This window comes from Apium graveolens, chromosome 1, assembly GCF_009905375.1.
Source record: "Apium graveolens cultivar Ventura chromosome 1, ASM990537v1, whole genome shotgun sequence".
Classification (NCBI taxonomy): domain Eukaryota; kingdom Viridiplantae; phylum Streptophyta; class Magnoliopsida; order Apiales; family Apiaceae; genus Apium; species Apium graveolens.
In genome coordinates, this window is record NC_133647.1 from 118,713,659 (window position 1) to 118,729,327 (window position 15,669).

The window sequence follows — 15,669 nt, forward strand, 5'->3', positions numbered from 1 at the left end:
ACCGGTGGAGGTAGAATAGCCAATGCTGGTGGAACAACAGGACGTGGATCCGAAGATGGCACTCCAACTGAAGGTTCTGAGTGATCAGCTGATACGGGAACAAAAGAGTCGGCCATCTCTGCTATCTGAAATCATATCGTAATATAAGAATCTCGTACCATAATGCGAACTATACTAATATCTGATATACCGAAGCACTCAACCTCTCGACGTTCTATCTTTCTATTCCTTACTTCTAATCCTAACCCTCTACCCATTCCCGTTAACCTAGGCTTGTGTCAGTGACTTATAACCTGTAGCTCTGATACCAAACCTGTGGCGCCCTCCAAACCCGGGTCAGAAGTTTGGGGTCCACACACACATACCTTATTTATAACCTTCTTATAACAATAATAAAGATAATAATAATATATGCAGTGACCCTACTTACCAACCACCACAGACCGCAACAGGATAAAGTATGCACACAAGCCAAACACACTAATATATTACAAACCATTCAAATCCCAACTATTTCAAACTCAAACTAAGTATTAAACATTATTACAAACTTTTACAAACTTAAATTATCCCAAAAGAAGCCTACTAGCTCAGCTTTCTCAACCTGACCCCTAGCTTTTGCGCTGGACTGGGGATCCTTGCTACCAACTGGTTCCTTTTTAACTGGAAAGAATATAAACAACATTGCACAAATGAGCTAACTAGCTCAGCAAGTCACAATGACAAAACTGAGAATAATGATCATCAGGTGAATATGATTATGATATCAAGTGAACAATGGATTATGATTTAGAATTGGATAGTATACTTTTAATTTAAAAACCAAGGTTAGGCTGCTGATCAGTCACGCACTAACCCCGAGCAAGGCACACAGCATTGCTCTAACTACTGGATCCAAGGCACACATTGGCCTAACTTGACCATTATATGGTCTGACCACGAATCTGGTCCACAATTTTATAAAAACAATCCAATTCTAACATAATAACAGAATATGCAATAATAAACAATAACCGAAATCATTAACAACAATAAATGTTTAACAATGAAAGGGTTTCAATCCTTGTAAGGATCAACAAGGTACTTTCAAAGCTTGAATGCTGGGTAATGAAAGAATTGGATAACAAAGGAAACAACGTTTCAGGGTTTCAAGGATTTGGTCTTTCAAAGCATAAGATATCATGGATTGAGTATATAATAATTCAGTTCAGTGTTTGGTATTTAGTTTGTATGTATTTGTGGAGTAGTATCGTAGATTTGTGGTTCGTGTTTGGGTATACAATAATCAATGGCTTAGAAAGAATATGGTTCATGGCTCAAGAACAATAACTGAAATCAGGATTTAGGTTTCCGTGCTTCAAAGCACTTGAAATGTCAACAAGACTATCAAGAATTACAATATCTCGAGAAAGTTCAGAACACTTGCCTGGTATTAGCTTACTACTCTGCACTTGCTTCCAATCACAACCGTCTTACTCCTCAACTATCTGTTTCCCTTTCCTACGTCTTGCCTCTTCTGCTCACATATCATAAGCATCTATCAATCATCAACTCACAGGATTCTATTCAACATATACTTCTATCTACCCTTCGTTTTACCCAAATCCGATTAACGGATTGATATCTATGCAATAACCAAGTAAATACCGAATATATAGACTGATAGTCAAACAACAGGTCACGTATAACACATAATACATCACGTAATCAATGACATATCATTTATAAAGAAGTCTCGGGTCATAAATATGCTTTCGGGTATTTAAAATGATTTTTAAAACATTTTTCAGAATTAAAACGGGTCGTTGGATCAGTTTCGGGTTAATAAACGAGGTTCGGTTGGCCAATTCTGGCTCTGAAATAATTTTAGAATAATTATCGAGCCTTGGAAATAATTTAGAATAATATTTTAAAGCTCGAAACTATTTTTCGGAATTTTTAAATCATTTTTAAATAATTAAATCTAATTAAATAATTAATTAAAATTCAATTAATAATTAATTAAATCAATTAATCAATTAATTTTTGAATTAATTCACTAATTAATCAATTAAAAATTAACTGAAATTAATTAACTAATTAATTCAGATTTATTTGTGAATTAAAAATAATTTTTAGAATTAAAATAATAATTTTTAGAATTTTCAGAAATTAAAAACGAATTTTTATAATAAAAATAAATAGGAAATATGATTTTTAAACCTTTTTAAAACAGAAATCTAATTTTTGCAAAGTCTGGAAACTACAGGGACCAAACTACATCGTTTTCAAAACTATATATACTAAACTGTAATTTTCCAGGGGGTCGCCGAAAAACAGTCGGGGATGGCCGGAGAACACGTTCCCGGCGTCCTCAGCCCACCAACACCTCCCGATCACATCTACAGGTTACCAGGAACACAACCATGCAATCAAAACAACCTAACAATCCCTGAGTTGGCCGGAATTTGGCCGTGAAATTTTCCAGTTTCCGGCGAACATCGGAAAATTTCAAAACACAACTCCCTTCTCTACAGACCTCGTTGGTTCATGAAACTTATACGACTAGATTGCAAATTTCACAGAGAACACAACCCACTATAACACAATATCAATCTATCACAGAATAAGAAACCCCCAAATTTCAATTAAGAACATTCATACGGGTTATACACCCTAATTTTAAAATTCAAAAATCAAACTCAAATTTGAACATGTTATTGAACTCCAAATCAGACGTACGACATATGAAAATCATCAGGAAAACAAGCTCTATAACATGCAATCATCAAATCATACAAACAATCATCCGAACAAAAATTCATATTTTTAATAAAATAAATTCGAAAATAAATAAATTTTTAGAAAAATAACCTTAATTTCTGCAGGTGTATAGATTACAGAATCTGGTAGAACTCTTCAAGACCTTCAAATTGGTTACTCGAGCTTTCCAAACCGAATTCAATAACACCTCCAAATGCTTGTTTGATTCTTAGAACAGTTTTAGGAAATTAGGGTTTTTCTCTGAAAATTATATAATTATCTGTCTGCAAATGATTTTGATACGAAATAAAATACGGTAAAAGGCTATTTATAATTATGGAAAATTAGTATCCCGTTGGATCATTCCGGATATGAAACGGTACGTTTATTTGTAAAAAACTGATCCAAACGGTATCGGTTTTCGGGATAATTATCCAGATCAGTACAATTTGTACTGCGATCTTGGTCTCAGCGCCTGGTTACACGTATTACGAAGTGATAATTGTGATAGTTTAATAAAAAGCTCTCGTTTATCGAGAATACGGGTTTTATTGATTTACCGAAACGAATATTGTATCGAAAATGTTGTGTCGGGACCTGCGCAGGACAAACCGTACGCCGGATCGAAAAAGTCGAAACATGGAAGATGCTCGGAATATTACAATTAGGTTAGGAAGGAGTTCTCGAAAGAGTTTCGGGTTCCAAAAACGTAACAACGGTTGACGTCGGTTGGTTCCCGTTTTTATAAAATAGATTTTAATTACCCGGAAAAAGATTTTAGAAATTTCATATGATTCTTATAAATCCATAAATTAACATAAAAATAATTATGAAGATATGACAATTATCTATATTTTATTTTGGACATATAAAAATTAAAATACTCAATTAATATTATTTTTGAACATTCAAGTACAGATAACACTTAACAATTAACTCACAGAATAGATACTGAACACACATAATAACAATATAATAATAAAATAATTACATGATATATCCCGTGTATTACAAGAGATCCTTAGCAGTTGCTCCTCAAGTGTGAAGCACTCCACCGGTATCCACCAAGAAAACGATGTTAAGGAGGAGGAAGGAGGTGGAGAGAATTGGGTTTTCCAAACTTTTTGGGTTTTGGGGTTCAAATAAAAATAGGGTCTATAATAGTATATTTATAGGCAAAATTTTCAGCTGAAATTTTTCCATAAATATTATTATTATTAACCCATTTATTATTTTCATTAATAATTAAAACACCTTTTAATTATTAATCCTTTTTCTAAACACTTTAGAAATAATTCTCTCTCTTGATTTAATTTCCAAAAATTAAATCCTTAATTAATAATATTAAGAACTTTTCTTAATTAATTTATAATCAATTAAATCTCATTTAATCAATTATTAAATTTTTTTATTTATTTCATAAATAAATAATTATTAGCCATTATTAATTAATTCCTCCACCATTAAATCATTCTCTTTTTATGGTGTGACCCTATAGGTTCAATATTAAGCCGGTAGTAGAAATAAATAATAATAAAACTATTTTATCATTATTTATATAAATTCTCTAATTTATTAAATATGATTAATTAATTAATCACGTTTATTCTACATCGTGAGGGATACTTCTCAGCATATCGCGACTATCCGGATAATATGAATTCACTGCTTAGAATACCAAGAACCTATTCAGTGAATAGTTACCGTACAATAAACTCCTTCTACCCTACAATGTCCCGATTAAATACAAGGCATGGATCTCGTGTCAAGCCTATCTAATTCAATCACTTGTTTACCATTTACTATGCGTAGTTCTATGCAAATTAGAAACTCCTTTCTAATTTCATTCACTCTGGCCAGAGATTCCTGAACTAGCATAAGTGGATCAGCCTTGAATATTCGCTTCCTTCACTGGAAGGGGTAGATCCTATATTGATCATACACTATCTTCGTGTACAAATTCCTATACCCAGTAGAACCCTAATATTTGTCCCTGGAGACTAAGAACTAAACCAAAGCATAGTTCAGTGTACACAAGATGACTATGATGACCTCAAGTCTAAGGATACTTGTATAACTATCACTATGTGAACAACTGCTGACACGTGAGTGAACTCCATCAGTTGTTCAGCTGTGCGAGTCATGTTTAGTGAACTTATTCTATAATAAGCACCTACATACTAGTTATAATGTCACCACACAAATGTCTATGAGAACAGACATCCTTCATAATGAAGCAAGCATAGTATGTACCGATCTTTGCGGATTATTAATTACCAGTTAGTAATCCTATGATGAGGAACTATTTAAGTTTAGAGTTATCATCTTTTTAGGTCTCACTGTTATGATCTCATCATAATCCATAAAAAGCTTTACTCTAAACTATGGTATATCTTATTTAAACACTTAAATAGATAAAGCCCGTAATAAAAACGAAACAAGTCTTTTATTAATATCAATGAAATCAAAACAGATTACATAAAAGTTATTCCTAAATCCTCATACATGATTGGACTTAGGACATATTCCTTTCAATCTCCCACTTGTACTAAAGCCAATCACTCTGGTATCTAATACCCATCTTGTCTTTATGACGATCAAAGTGACTTTCATAAAGTAGCTTTGTGAGTGGGTCTGTTATGTTGTTATGTGTGTCAACTCTAATTCAATACAATACAAGAAATGTTACCGCGCTCCCACTAACCCTTTTGTAGACGCATGGTTCATCTTCGTTTTTGATAAAATCAAACTCTTTGATTGTCTCATCAAAACGAATGTTCCATCTTTCGAGAACTTGCTTTAAACCACATATGGTTCGCAGCAGCTTACACACTAGGTTTTCATTTCTCTTGGAAAGAAAACCATCTGGCTATTTGCCAGATCTCATAGTCGTAGTAAGCAGCAATTGCAAGCAAAATCCGAACTGATTTTAAAAGGGCTACAGGTAAAAAGTTTCATCAAAGTCAATCCATTGTCTTTGTTTGAATCCTTTTGCCACAAGCCAGGCCTTATAGGTCTCCACCTGGCCATCTGCTATAATCTATCTTTTGTATACCGTATACATAGATTCCATTCTGGATTTCATGGCACTATGCCATTTCTCTGAGTCAACACTACTCATAGCCTCATTATAGGTCACAGGGTCGTCATCATCAATGATCGACAACTCATTGTCATTCTTAATGACAAGGCCATATTACCTCTCAGGTTGGCGAGACACTCTCCATGATCTATGAATGGGCTGTTCCACAAAAGGTTGTTCAGTCAGAACAGGTGTTTCCACTTGATCCGTAGTAGTTTATGCTTCTTGAACTTCATCAAGTTCAATTTTGCTCCCACTGTTTCCTTCAAGGATAAACTCCTTTTCCAAGAAGGTAGCATGTCTGGAGACAAACACCCGATGATCGGTGCAAAAGTAATACCTTAAAGTCTCTTTAGGATATCCCACAAAACTACATTTTACGGATCGATATTCCAGCTTATCTGGGTCAACTTACTTGACATAAACTGGACATCCCCAAATCTTAACGTGTTTAAGACTCGGTTTCCTTTCCTTCCATATCTCATACGAAGTTTGAGGAACAGATTTTGGAAGGCACCATATTCAGTAAATATGCTGAGGTTTCCAATGCATAACCCTATAGGAATACTGGAAGATTTGCATAGCTCATCATGGACCGAACTATGTCTAACAAAGTTCGATTTCTCCTTTCAGATACCAATCTGGAGGAGTCCACTGGGAGACTATACCATTTACTTTGAGATAATCTAGAAACACTCCATTAAATTATTCACCACCTCGATCTGATCGAAGAGTTATAATACTATATTTGGTTGTTTCTCCACTTGTAATAACCCCCAAAATTTTCAACTTTTTGTAACCCTTGTGAATAGTGTTTTTGCTGAATGAGAAAACTTTTCATGCCACACTATGTAGGGGTTCTATTATGGATATTCTGAGATTTTATTAGTACTCTATATGGTATATGAGTGTATGTAAAGATCGCCAGAATCCAATTCCGAACACTTTGGTTTTTCCCGGAAATCCACTAGATACGAAAAGAATTGAGTATAAGGTAGCAGGATAAAAAGGATTTAAATTAAAGGATTATAATAGAGGATCATAAAAAGGAATATAATGTATTGAGAAAGGTTAAGGGAACCTAAGTAATAAGATCCCGGGTATGATCCTTCAAACGATAAACGAAAATGAAAGTTAAGCGAACCATATAGCAGATCAGCGGTCATTAGGCAAACAATTAGGAAGTTAAGCAAAGGGATTAGAGAGAGTGATGTAACCCAACCAATGAGAAGAGGACAAGGAGGGAAAGATGACATCACAACATGATATAGGCATGACAAGGGAAGGAAGGAGATGTGGTGGCTTTTTAACCACACAAAATCAAGGGCAAATAGGTAATTAACTAAAACAAAAACAAAATCAAACCAACCAAGCCAAGCAAATAATTTTCATCAAAACACAAAAATCAATTCCCTCATTCAAGCAAGTTAGCTCTCGGCTTTTTACTATTGCAAAGGGAGAGAAATTCAAAACTCAAGATCCAAGCCTCCTAAATTGGTAAGATAATTCCCTAATCATCCTTATGCATAGTTAGGGCTATATCATGAGTTTAAGCCATCAATTCTTTCTCAATCTTCTTCATTAAATCAATGAAGAAGACAATGAATAGTGTTTTCAAGGTTTTTGACTTGACTTTTTCTTGTTTTCCTTTAAGATCCAAGCATCCCTAAGACTTCTCAAAGCTTCTTAAGGCTTCCTAGCTCCTCCCACCACTTCGAGGAAGGTATATCATCTCCAAACCCTAGATTCCTATGTATTATAAGATGATTTTGATTATTATGGTGATATTGTAGCTTAATGTTTGTGATTTAGAGTTTGGGTAGAAATGGTATTGAATCGGAATGGTAAATCTTCTTGTTTTGGTTAAAAGAATGTAGTATAGTTAAATTCAAGCTTAGGCATAAGTATGAATGTTAAAATTGAATTGGTTGGGGCTGATATGATGTGATAAGGATGGATGTTGGTTTTATGTTTGATTTGAGGTTGAATTGGGTTGGTTTTGAATGGTTTTAAATTGGGAAATCGCGTAAACATAGCCGTCGTAACGTCCGATTTTCTTTAGACTGTTTTTGTGCATAACATTAGGACCCGAGAACCCCCTGCTAGATTATGACCATTGCCATTTTTAGATAGTTCGTGTTACGAGCTTCGTTTTGATATGTAGTTCGTTCGATTCCGATGCACGGTTTAGGAGAAACGACCGTTTCAAGTAACAGCGTTTCGCGAAGGAAACTTTTCCCCTCGCCTTACTTTGAAACATAGGTTAAATACCAAAAAGAGTTAATTAATGTATAAAACATTTATGGTAAGTGTGTTAGGCAGTTGGTAAGACACTCGCGAAGGAATCGCCTTAAAACTCGTAAAGGTTAAATTATTAAAAATGGTGGAGACGAGGGTACTCGAGTGACTTAAGAGAATCAATAAGCGTAAAACAAGCGTTAGAGTCTAAGTTAGTTAAAGTATAGATTTACAAGTGACTTTGGTTTAATTCCAACTTACTTGTTGTTTATAGGTTACCAGACTCATCCCGAGCCTTTTATCACCCCAAGTCGCTCAGGCAAGTTTTCTACCCGTTATAACTGTTGTTGTGATGTATTTGTGTATATGCATGATCTTGCGTTAAATGCATATTTGTTATTAGCAAATTCTTGCGATATATTGTAGCATGTGATATGGTATATATGCATGCCTGTTTCATATTCTTGATTTATATATCTGTTGGTTCAAATGCTTATAGTTGCATAATACCTATGCTAGAGATAAGCGGTATTTGAGTATACCCTCAGTATAGGGACCCAAAAGGTGAAAACATTTTCTAAAACCGGGAGTCGAGGATCCCGAGTAGATTTTGTATATATGTATATATATACATATATATTTATATTTATATATGGTTATAGTTTTCAAAACTATTAATCGAATAAGGTTTATTCGATACCTTTATTTTACTTAATTGAATATTAATTTGAGTATTCATATGAGGGCTTATGACTCAGTTTATTTTATTATTTGAATATTATTTGAATATTCATTCGAGGGCTTATGACTCAGTTTATATTATTATTGAATATTACTTGGATATTCATTTGAGGATGTATGACTCCTTTATTTTATGAATATTATTTATAGTATTCATTCGAGGTATTATGACTCCGCTTATTACTTAATAATATTCTTTATTATATTAAAGAATAAGGTGTCGAGAATCAAACTTATTTTTGATTATTCAAATAAAGATATTACTTTCGTATAAGTATATCTTTGATTATTTGCTATTCATTCAAGTATAAGTTTTCCAACTTTTACCTCAATTATTCTTATGGGAATATTATTTAAATAATATTCAGATATTTCTTTCATATCGGGACTGATTTATTTTAATAAATCAGTATTACTCCAAACATTCTTAAAAATGTTTTCGAGTCTTCAAAATGAATTTAAAAGGTAGAGCGGATCCCAAAACTTGTTTTCAAATTCAAGATCTTCCATTTTAAGGGGACTTGAATACTCGCTCAAATATCTAAGGGATCCGGCTCTGTGGTGTATTTTATATTCGCAACAAGGTTGCAGTTTTGGTAAATGAATTGATTACTTACCCAACGTTCGGGAAGTAAGTCCATATATCGAGTCGGCATAAGCAACATGGGCTCAGTGGGCGTCCATGATAGTGTAAGTGGTTCAGTGGGAGTCCATCAAATGCATAAGTGGCTGAGTGGCAGTCCAGCATAAGGTCCTATTGCGACCAAGGTGATGACCAGTGGGGAATTCGTCCATCTACTAGTAGAAAAGGTTACTTATTGGTATCTTTGCCTGATCAGCAAGATACCTGGTTTATGCCAAAATTCTTTTCCTTTCCCAAAATTTATTGGATGTTTCAAACTCTGTTCATACTTTACATGACAGAGGTTTTCAGGAAATGTATAAAGAAGATGTATATGTGGATATATATATATATATATACATATCAGAACTTAATGAAGTATATCATAACTTCATTTCCTTTAATAATATTTCAAAGGTTTAATCTATTCAAATCTTGTCTGGTAGTCTCATCTATGTGATGAACTGTTGAAAGCTCATTATACTTTGAACAGTGGTAGTTCAAGTAGCTTTATAAATGATATAAGTGTAGTGAAGTATTTGGTAACTTCATCCCTTATTTCTACTTATATCTAGTAAGTAATTATCTTACACATGATAAAAGATTCTAGTAAGTATCCATTTAGATACTTATATTATTGTTATCACTATATATTATCTTGCGAGCTGTAAGGCTCACTCTTGCTTTATTTCTTCATCACACAACAACAGTTAGGAAAGATGGCCAGACTCCAGCAGACCCAGCGCAAGCGCGTGGGAAGCGTCCCGCGTCTTCCCGATGATGTTGTGGCTGCTATAGCTGCAGAGGTAGATCTATTGGTAGATCAGGCATTCTATTTTTGAGAATCAATTATGTATAATTATAACTTGTGGCAGATAATGGCAATTAACTGTAAATTTATCAAGTAATTAGTTTGGGTTGTAACAACTTTTAAATTGTGGATTCAAAGACTTGTACTTATTTCAATTTCATCTCTGAGACTATAACGGGTTGTGGTGTGTGTTAGTGTGGGGTCACAGCATAAGGTTATTTATTATTAATTAAGTGAAGTGATATTATGGAAAGAAAGACCGTGACGACGGGGATCCCCGACCCCGGATCTGGGGGTGTTACAGAAATGGTATCAGAGCTAAGCGTTATAAACCTCAGAGATGATGCGACGATATAATAACGAACTCACAAAGATAATAAGAACTCTTTCCAAGTTCATGGTCGGACTACTTAAAGTAGTGCTGACAGTTAAAACCCTTACGGGAACCCTTATAAGTATCATGATAGTAACTTAGCTCGTTTAATGTGTAGGCGCCTGAGATAGAGGACCCTGAGATGTTCGAGCGTGAGCATGATGAGGCACTGCTAGATGTTGAGGATCAGGAGGAGCCTGAGATGGAGGAGGATGAGGAGGACCCCTCAGAGGAGTCAGAGACGGAGGTCATTGCTATTTCAGATGAGGAGGACCCGGATGAGGTCCCAGTAGCTGAGGAGCGTGTTGGACCTATGGTAGTGTATGCTGGTATCCCATTACCCACACTTCCGGTGGTCAGAGCCCCTACCCCTCCACCACTATCTTGGATTCCCGATGATGACAGCTCAGAGACCCATACTTCCGAGCCTAGGCAGACCGAGGAGGCACCCTCAGCGGCTCCGGATTCACCACCTCTTGACCCTGCCCACAGGCAGTCTTCGTTAGCTCATGGATATGTTCAGGATGTTCTGAGGACCCGAGTGGCTGTTGCCGAGGGCCGACTGGATGAGGCCAGGAGGGAGTTGGATGCAGAGAGGGCGGGTAGACGTATCCGAGCTTATGAGACTAGGGCTTCTATACCCCGATCCTTGAGGAGGGAGCTTACGGGAATAGAGCTCATATCCTGAGCGAGGCTCAGATCGCTCCAGGGGGACAGGCATGGTAGGATCTCCAGGCGGCAGGCCGACTATATCTTCCGTCGTGCGATGGAAAGGGTATGGGAGCTGACCCGCTCCGGTGTATGATTCAGGATTGACGATGGAATAGTCTAGTTGTCTAGTTAGCCGAGGCTTTAGTAAGAGCCAATTTTTCGGGATAGTTAACTTGTATATAGCATCCCTTTTTCTGACTAGACAGATAGACTCTTGTGTATCACTTTTGGGACAGATGACTGTAGCACTGTTGTACTTTTGACCAGATCAAACTATGTATTTCTCGCATTATGTATATATTTGTTTCCTTTCGGTTCAGTTCCATAGTGACGGGATCACTGTTTTTATCATTATTATTACTACACTTCGTATTAGAACTTTCTTAAAATAATAGAATTGCGATATACGTTATCCCCATTATGAAGCTGTGCAAGGCACAATGTTGTATATGATTGTGACCTAACATTGAATTTCCCAATAATTTTTTTTTATTATCAGAATCATGCCGCCAAGAAAGATTGGAACTAGGGCGAACCCTGGATCTGAGGACCAGGGAAGCCCTAACCAGGATGATAGGAACCAGGAACACAGTGAAGAGGAAGATAAGGATTATGTGGAACAGGATGACTCCCTGTATGAAGAGGAAGAGGAAACATATGATGTTGAGGGATTTGAGATAGAGGCTGAAGAAGGAGAAACTGAGGTTGAGCAACCGGTACCAAACCCGGGCATGGATCCCATGGGCTAGTTCATGCAACTCCTAAGGCAGAATTTGGAACGTCAACCCAACCCACCCCCTCAAGGAAATAACAATACGGTGGCAAACTCTTTCAGGGCTTTTAAGTCCCTTAAGCCCCCTGAGTTCCACGGATCAGCCGACCCAGTTGAGGCAAGGGCATGGTTAAAGGAAATGGAGAAATCCTTTGAGATTTTGAGTACCGATGAGGCACATAAGACTGTATTTGCTACCTACCTTCTGAAAGGAGAAGCTAACTACTGGTGGGAGGCCAAGAAAAACATGGAGACAGATGCTATTATAACCTGGGAGAGATTTAGTCAGTTGTTTCTGGGAAAGTATTTCCCGAGGTTTATGGAAAACCAGATGGAGCTCAAGTTCTTGGAGCTAAAGCAGAATAACTTGTCTGTAGCAGAGTACGAAGCGAAATTTACTGAGTTATCAAGGTTTGTGCCGGAGTTTGTGAGCACCGAGGAAAAGAAAGCTAGGAGGTTTCAGCAGGGACTGAAACCGTGGATTCAGAATAGGGTGGCAATCCTTGAGCTTACGGACTATGCCACTCTGGTGCAAAAGGCAACGATTGTAGAAGTCGGAAGTGAACAGATGCAGAAAGAAAGAGAGAATAAAGGAATAAAGAGGAAAAGTATGAGCATGGGTGGAGGTTCCGCAGGAAGGAGCTTCCCAACTAGATTTAATCGAGGAGCAGTGTCCCTACCAGGAAGGAATACTGGGTTTAAGCGGCCAATGAGTGTGAGTGTGAGCCAGGGCGGCCAGAAATCAAGAATGTCCTATTCCAACCAGTCTCGACCCCCATTTCCAGCCTGTAACATATATGGAAGGAATCACACTGGGGAGTGTAAAGGAAAGCCAGTAACCTGCTTTAAGTGCGGTCGGGAAGGCCACTATTCAACTAAGTGCCCATCATCAACCCCTGCCGTCATTCCAACCACCACTTGTCATCAGTGTGGACGCCCAGGTCATTGGAAGAGGGAATGCCCAATGAACAAACCAGCAGCTTCGGGAGCAAGCAGGGCTGCTTCTAATAAGCCACCTACTGCGAGGACTTTCAACATGACAGTCCAGGATGCTATGAAAGATTCAGATGTGATAGCAGGTACCCTTTCTCTAAATTCAGTCAGTGCAAATGTTTTATTTGATTCGGGAGCAACTAAATCTTTTATATCAAAGGACTTTGCGCGTAAGTTAAGACTTCAGGCTGAACCCTTGATAGAACCCTTGCAAGTAGAAATAGCCAATCATGAAATTATTCCTGTTAACCAGATTCACCCCGCCTGTGAGATAGGCATAGGGGAGCAATCCTTTAGTGTTGATCTGATTCATTTTAAATTAGGGGAGTTTGATGTAATTTTGGTAATGGACTGGCTATCTAGCAATGATGCTCAGATAGACTGTAAAGGGAAGAAAGTTAAGCTAAATATCCCAGGGAAGAAAGAAGTTGTATTTAGAGGAAAGAGGCAGACGCAGAGATTTTTGACCATGGCCCAGGCCAAAAGGATGCTACGAAAAGGAAATGAGGCCTACCTAGCCTATGTGGTGAACACGCAGAAGGAGGTGCCCAACTTACAAGATATTCCAGTAGTCAACGAGTTTGAAGATGTATTCCCACAAGACCTTCCGGGATTACCACCCGATAGAGTGATTGAATTTGCTATTGAGTTGGCCCCAGGGACGGCGCCAGTTTCAAAAGCACCTTACCGGTTAGCCCCATTAGAAATGAAGGAATTAGCTATCCAGTTGCAGGAACTCTTGGATAAGGGTATGATAAGACCCAGTGTGTCTCCATGGGGAGCACCAATTTTATTTGTTAAGAAGAAAGATGGGAGCATGAGGCTGTGCATTGACTATCGAGAGTTGAACAAGCTAACCATAAAGAACAGGTACCCATTACCTAGAATAGACGATCTGTTCGACCAGCTAAAGGATGCTGTTTATTTTTCCAAGATCGACCTGAGAACTGGATATCACCAACTAAAGATTAAACCCGAAGATATTTCCAAGATAGCGTTCCGTACCAGATATGGGCATTATGAGTTCTTGGTAATGTCCTTTGGATTAACCAACGCCCCAGCGGCTTTCATGGATTTAATGAATAGAGTATTTAAGAAGTACTTGGACAAATGTGTGATAGTTTTTATTGATGATATTTTGATCTACTCAAGGACTGAGACAGAACATGCAGAGCATTTGAGGATAGCTCTAGGAATACTCAGAGAGGAGCAGTTGTATGCCAAATTCTCGAAGTGTAAATTCTGGCGGAATGAAGTACAGTTTTTAGGACATGTGATCAATAAAGAAGGAGTATTGGTCGACCCCTCCAAGATAGAGGCGGTCTCAAATTGGGAAAGGCCAAAAACACCCACAGAGGTAAGGAGTTTCATAGGATTGGCAGGCTACTATCGTAGATTTGTACAGGACTTTGCGAAGATCGCAGCCCCTTTGACACGACTTACTCGTAAGACAGAGAAGTTTGAATGGACGGAGAAATGCGAGAACAGTTTTCAGGAATTAAAGAAAAGGTTGATAACGGCTCCGGTGTTGGCATTGCCGGACGGAAAAGGAGATTTTATGATATATAGTGACGCGTCGCACAAGGACTAGGGTGTGTGCTTATGCAGCACGGTAAAGTGATTGCGTATGCGTCGAGACAACTGAAGGAATACGAGGTTAGATATCCTACTCATGACCTTGAGCTCGCGGCAATAGTATTTGCCTTAAAAATTTGGAGGCACTACTTGTATGGAGAGAAGTGCGAGATTTTCACAGACCATAAGAGCCTCAAGTACATATTTACGCAGAAAGAGCTCAACATGCGCCAGAGGAGATGGTTAGAACTAATCAAGGACTATGATTGTGAGATTCTCTATCATCCAGGGAAAGCCAATGTGGTGGCTGATGCCCTTAGTAGAAAGGAAAGACTCAGAATGATAACGACTTCGGAAGAATTGATAAGGGATTTTGAGAGAATGGAAATAGAAGTAAAGGTAACCGGAACCGGAACTGAAAAGCTTTTTGAGATCTCAATGCAGTCCGAGTTATTGGAAAAGATCAGATTGTGCCAGGAGAAAATAATGAATGAAGGCAGAAAGTCAATGACTGGAGAGGAGATCCATACTGAGAAAGATGATAAAGGGATAATGAGGTACTCCTACCGGATTTGGGTTCCGAATGTTCAAGAGCTTAAAGATGAGATTTTGGATGAAAGCCATAGTTCAAGGTATTCCATTCACCCGGGAAGTACCAAGATGTATAGGGATTTGAAGGAATATTACTGGTGGCCCAACATGAAGAGGGACATAGCAGAATGGGTAAACAAATGTTTGACTTGCCAAAGGGTAAAAGCAGAGCACCAGAGACCCAGTGGACTCTTACGACCCCTGGAGATTCCCGAATGGAAATGGGAACAGATAGCGATGGATTTTGTTGTAGGCTTGCCAAGGACGAAAGCCAATCACGACGCCATTTGGGTAATTATAGACCGACTGACAAAGTCAGCTCATTTCATTCCTATTAATGAGAGATACACAGTCGATAGACTGGTGGACATTTACCTTAAGGAAATAGTGACGCGACATGGAGTCCCAGCGTCCATTG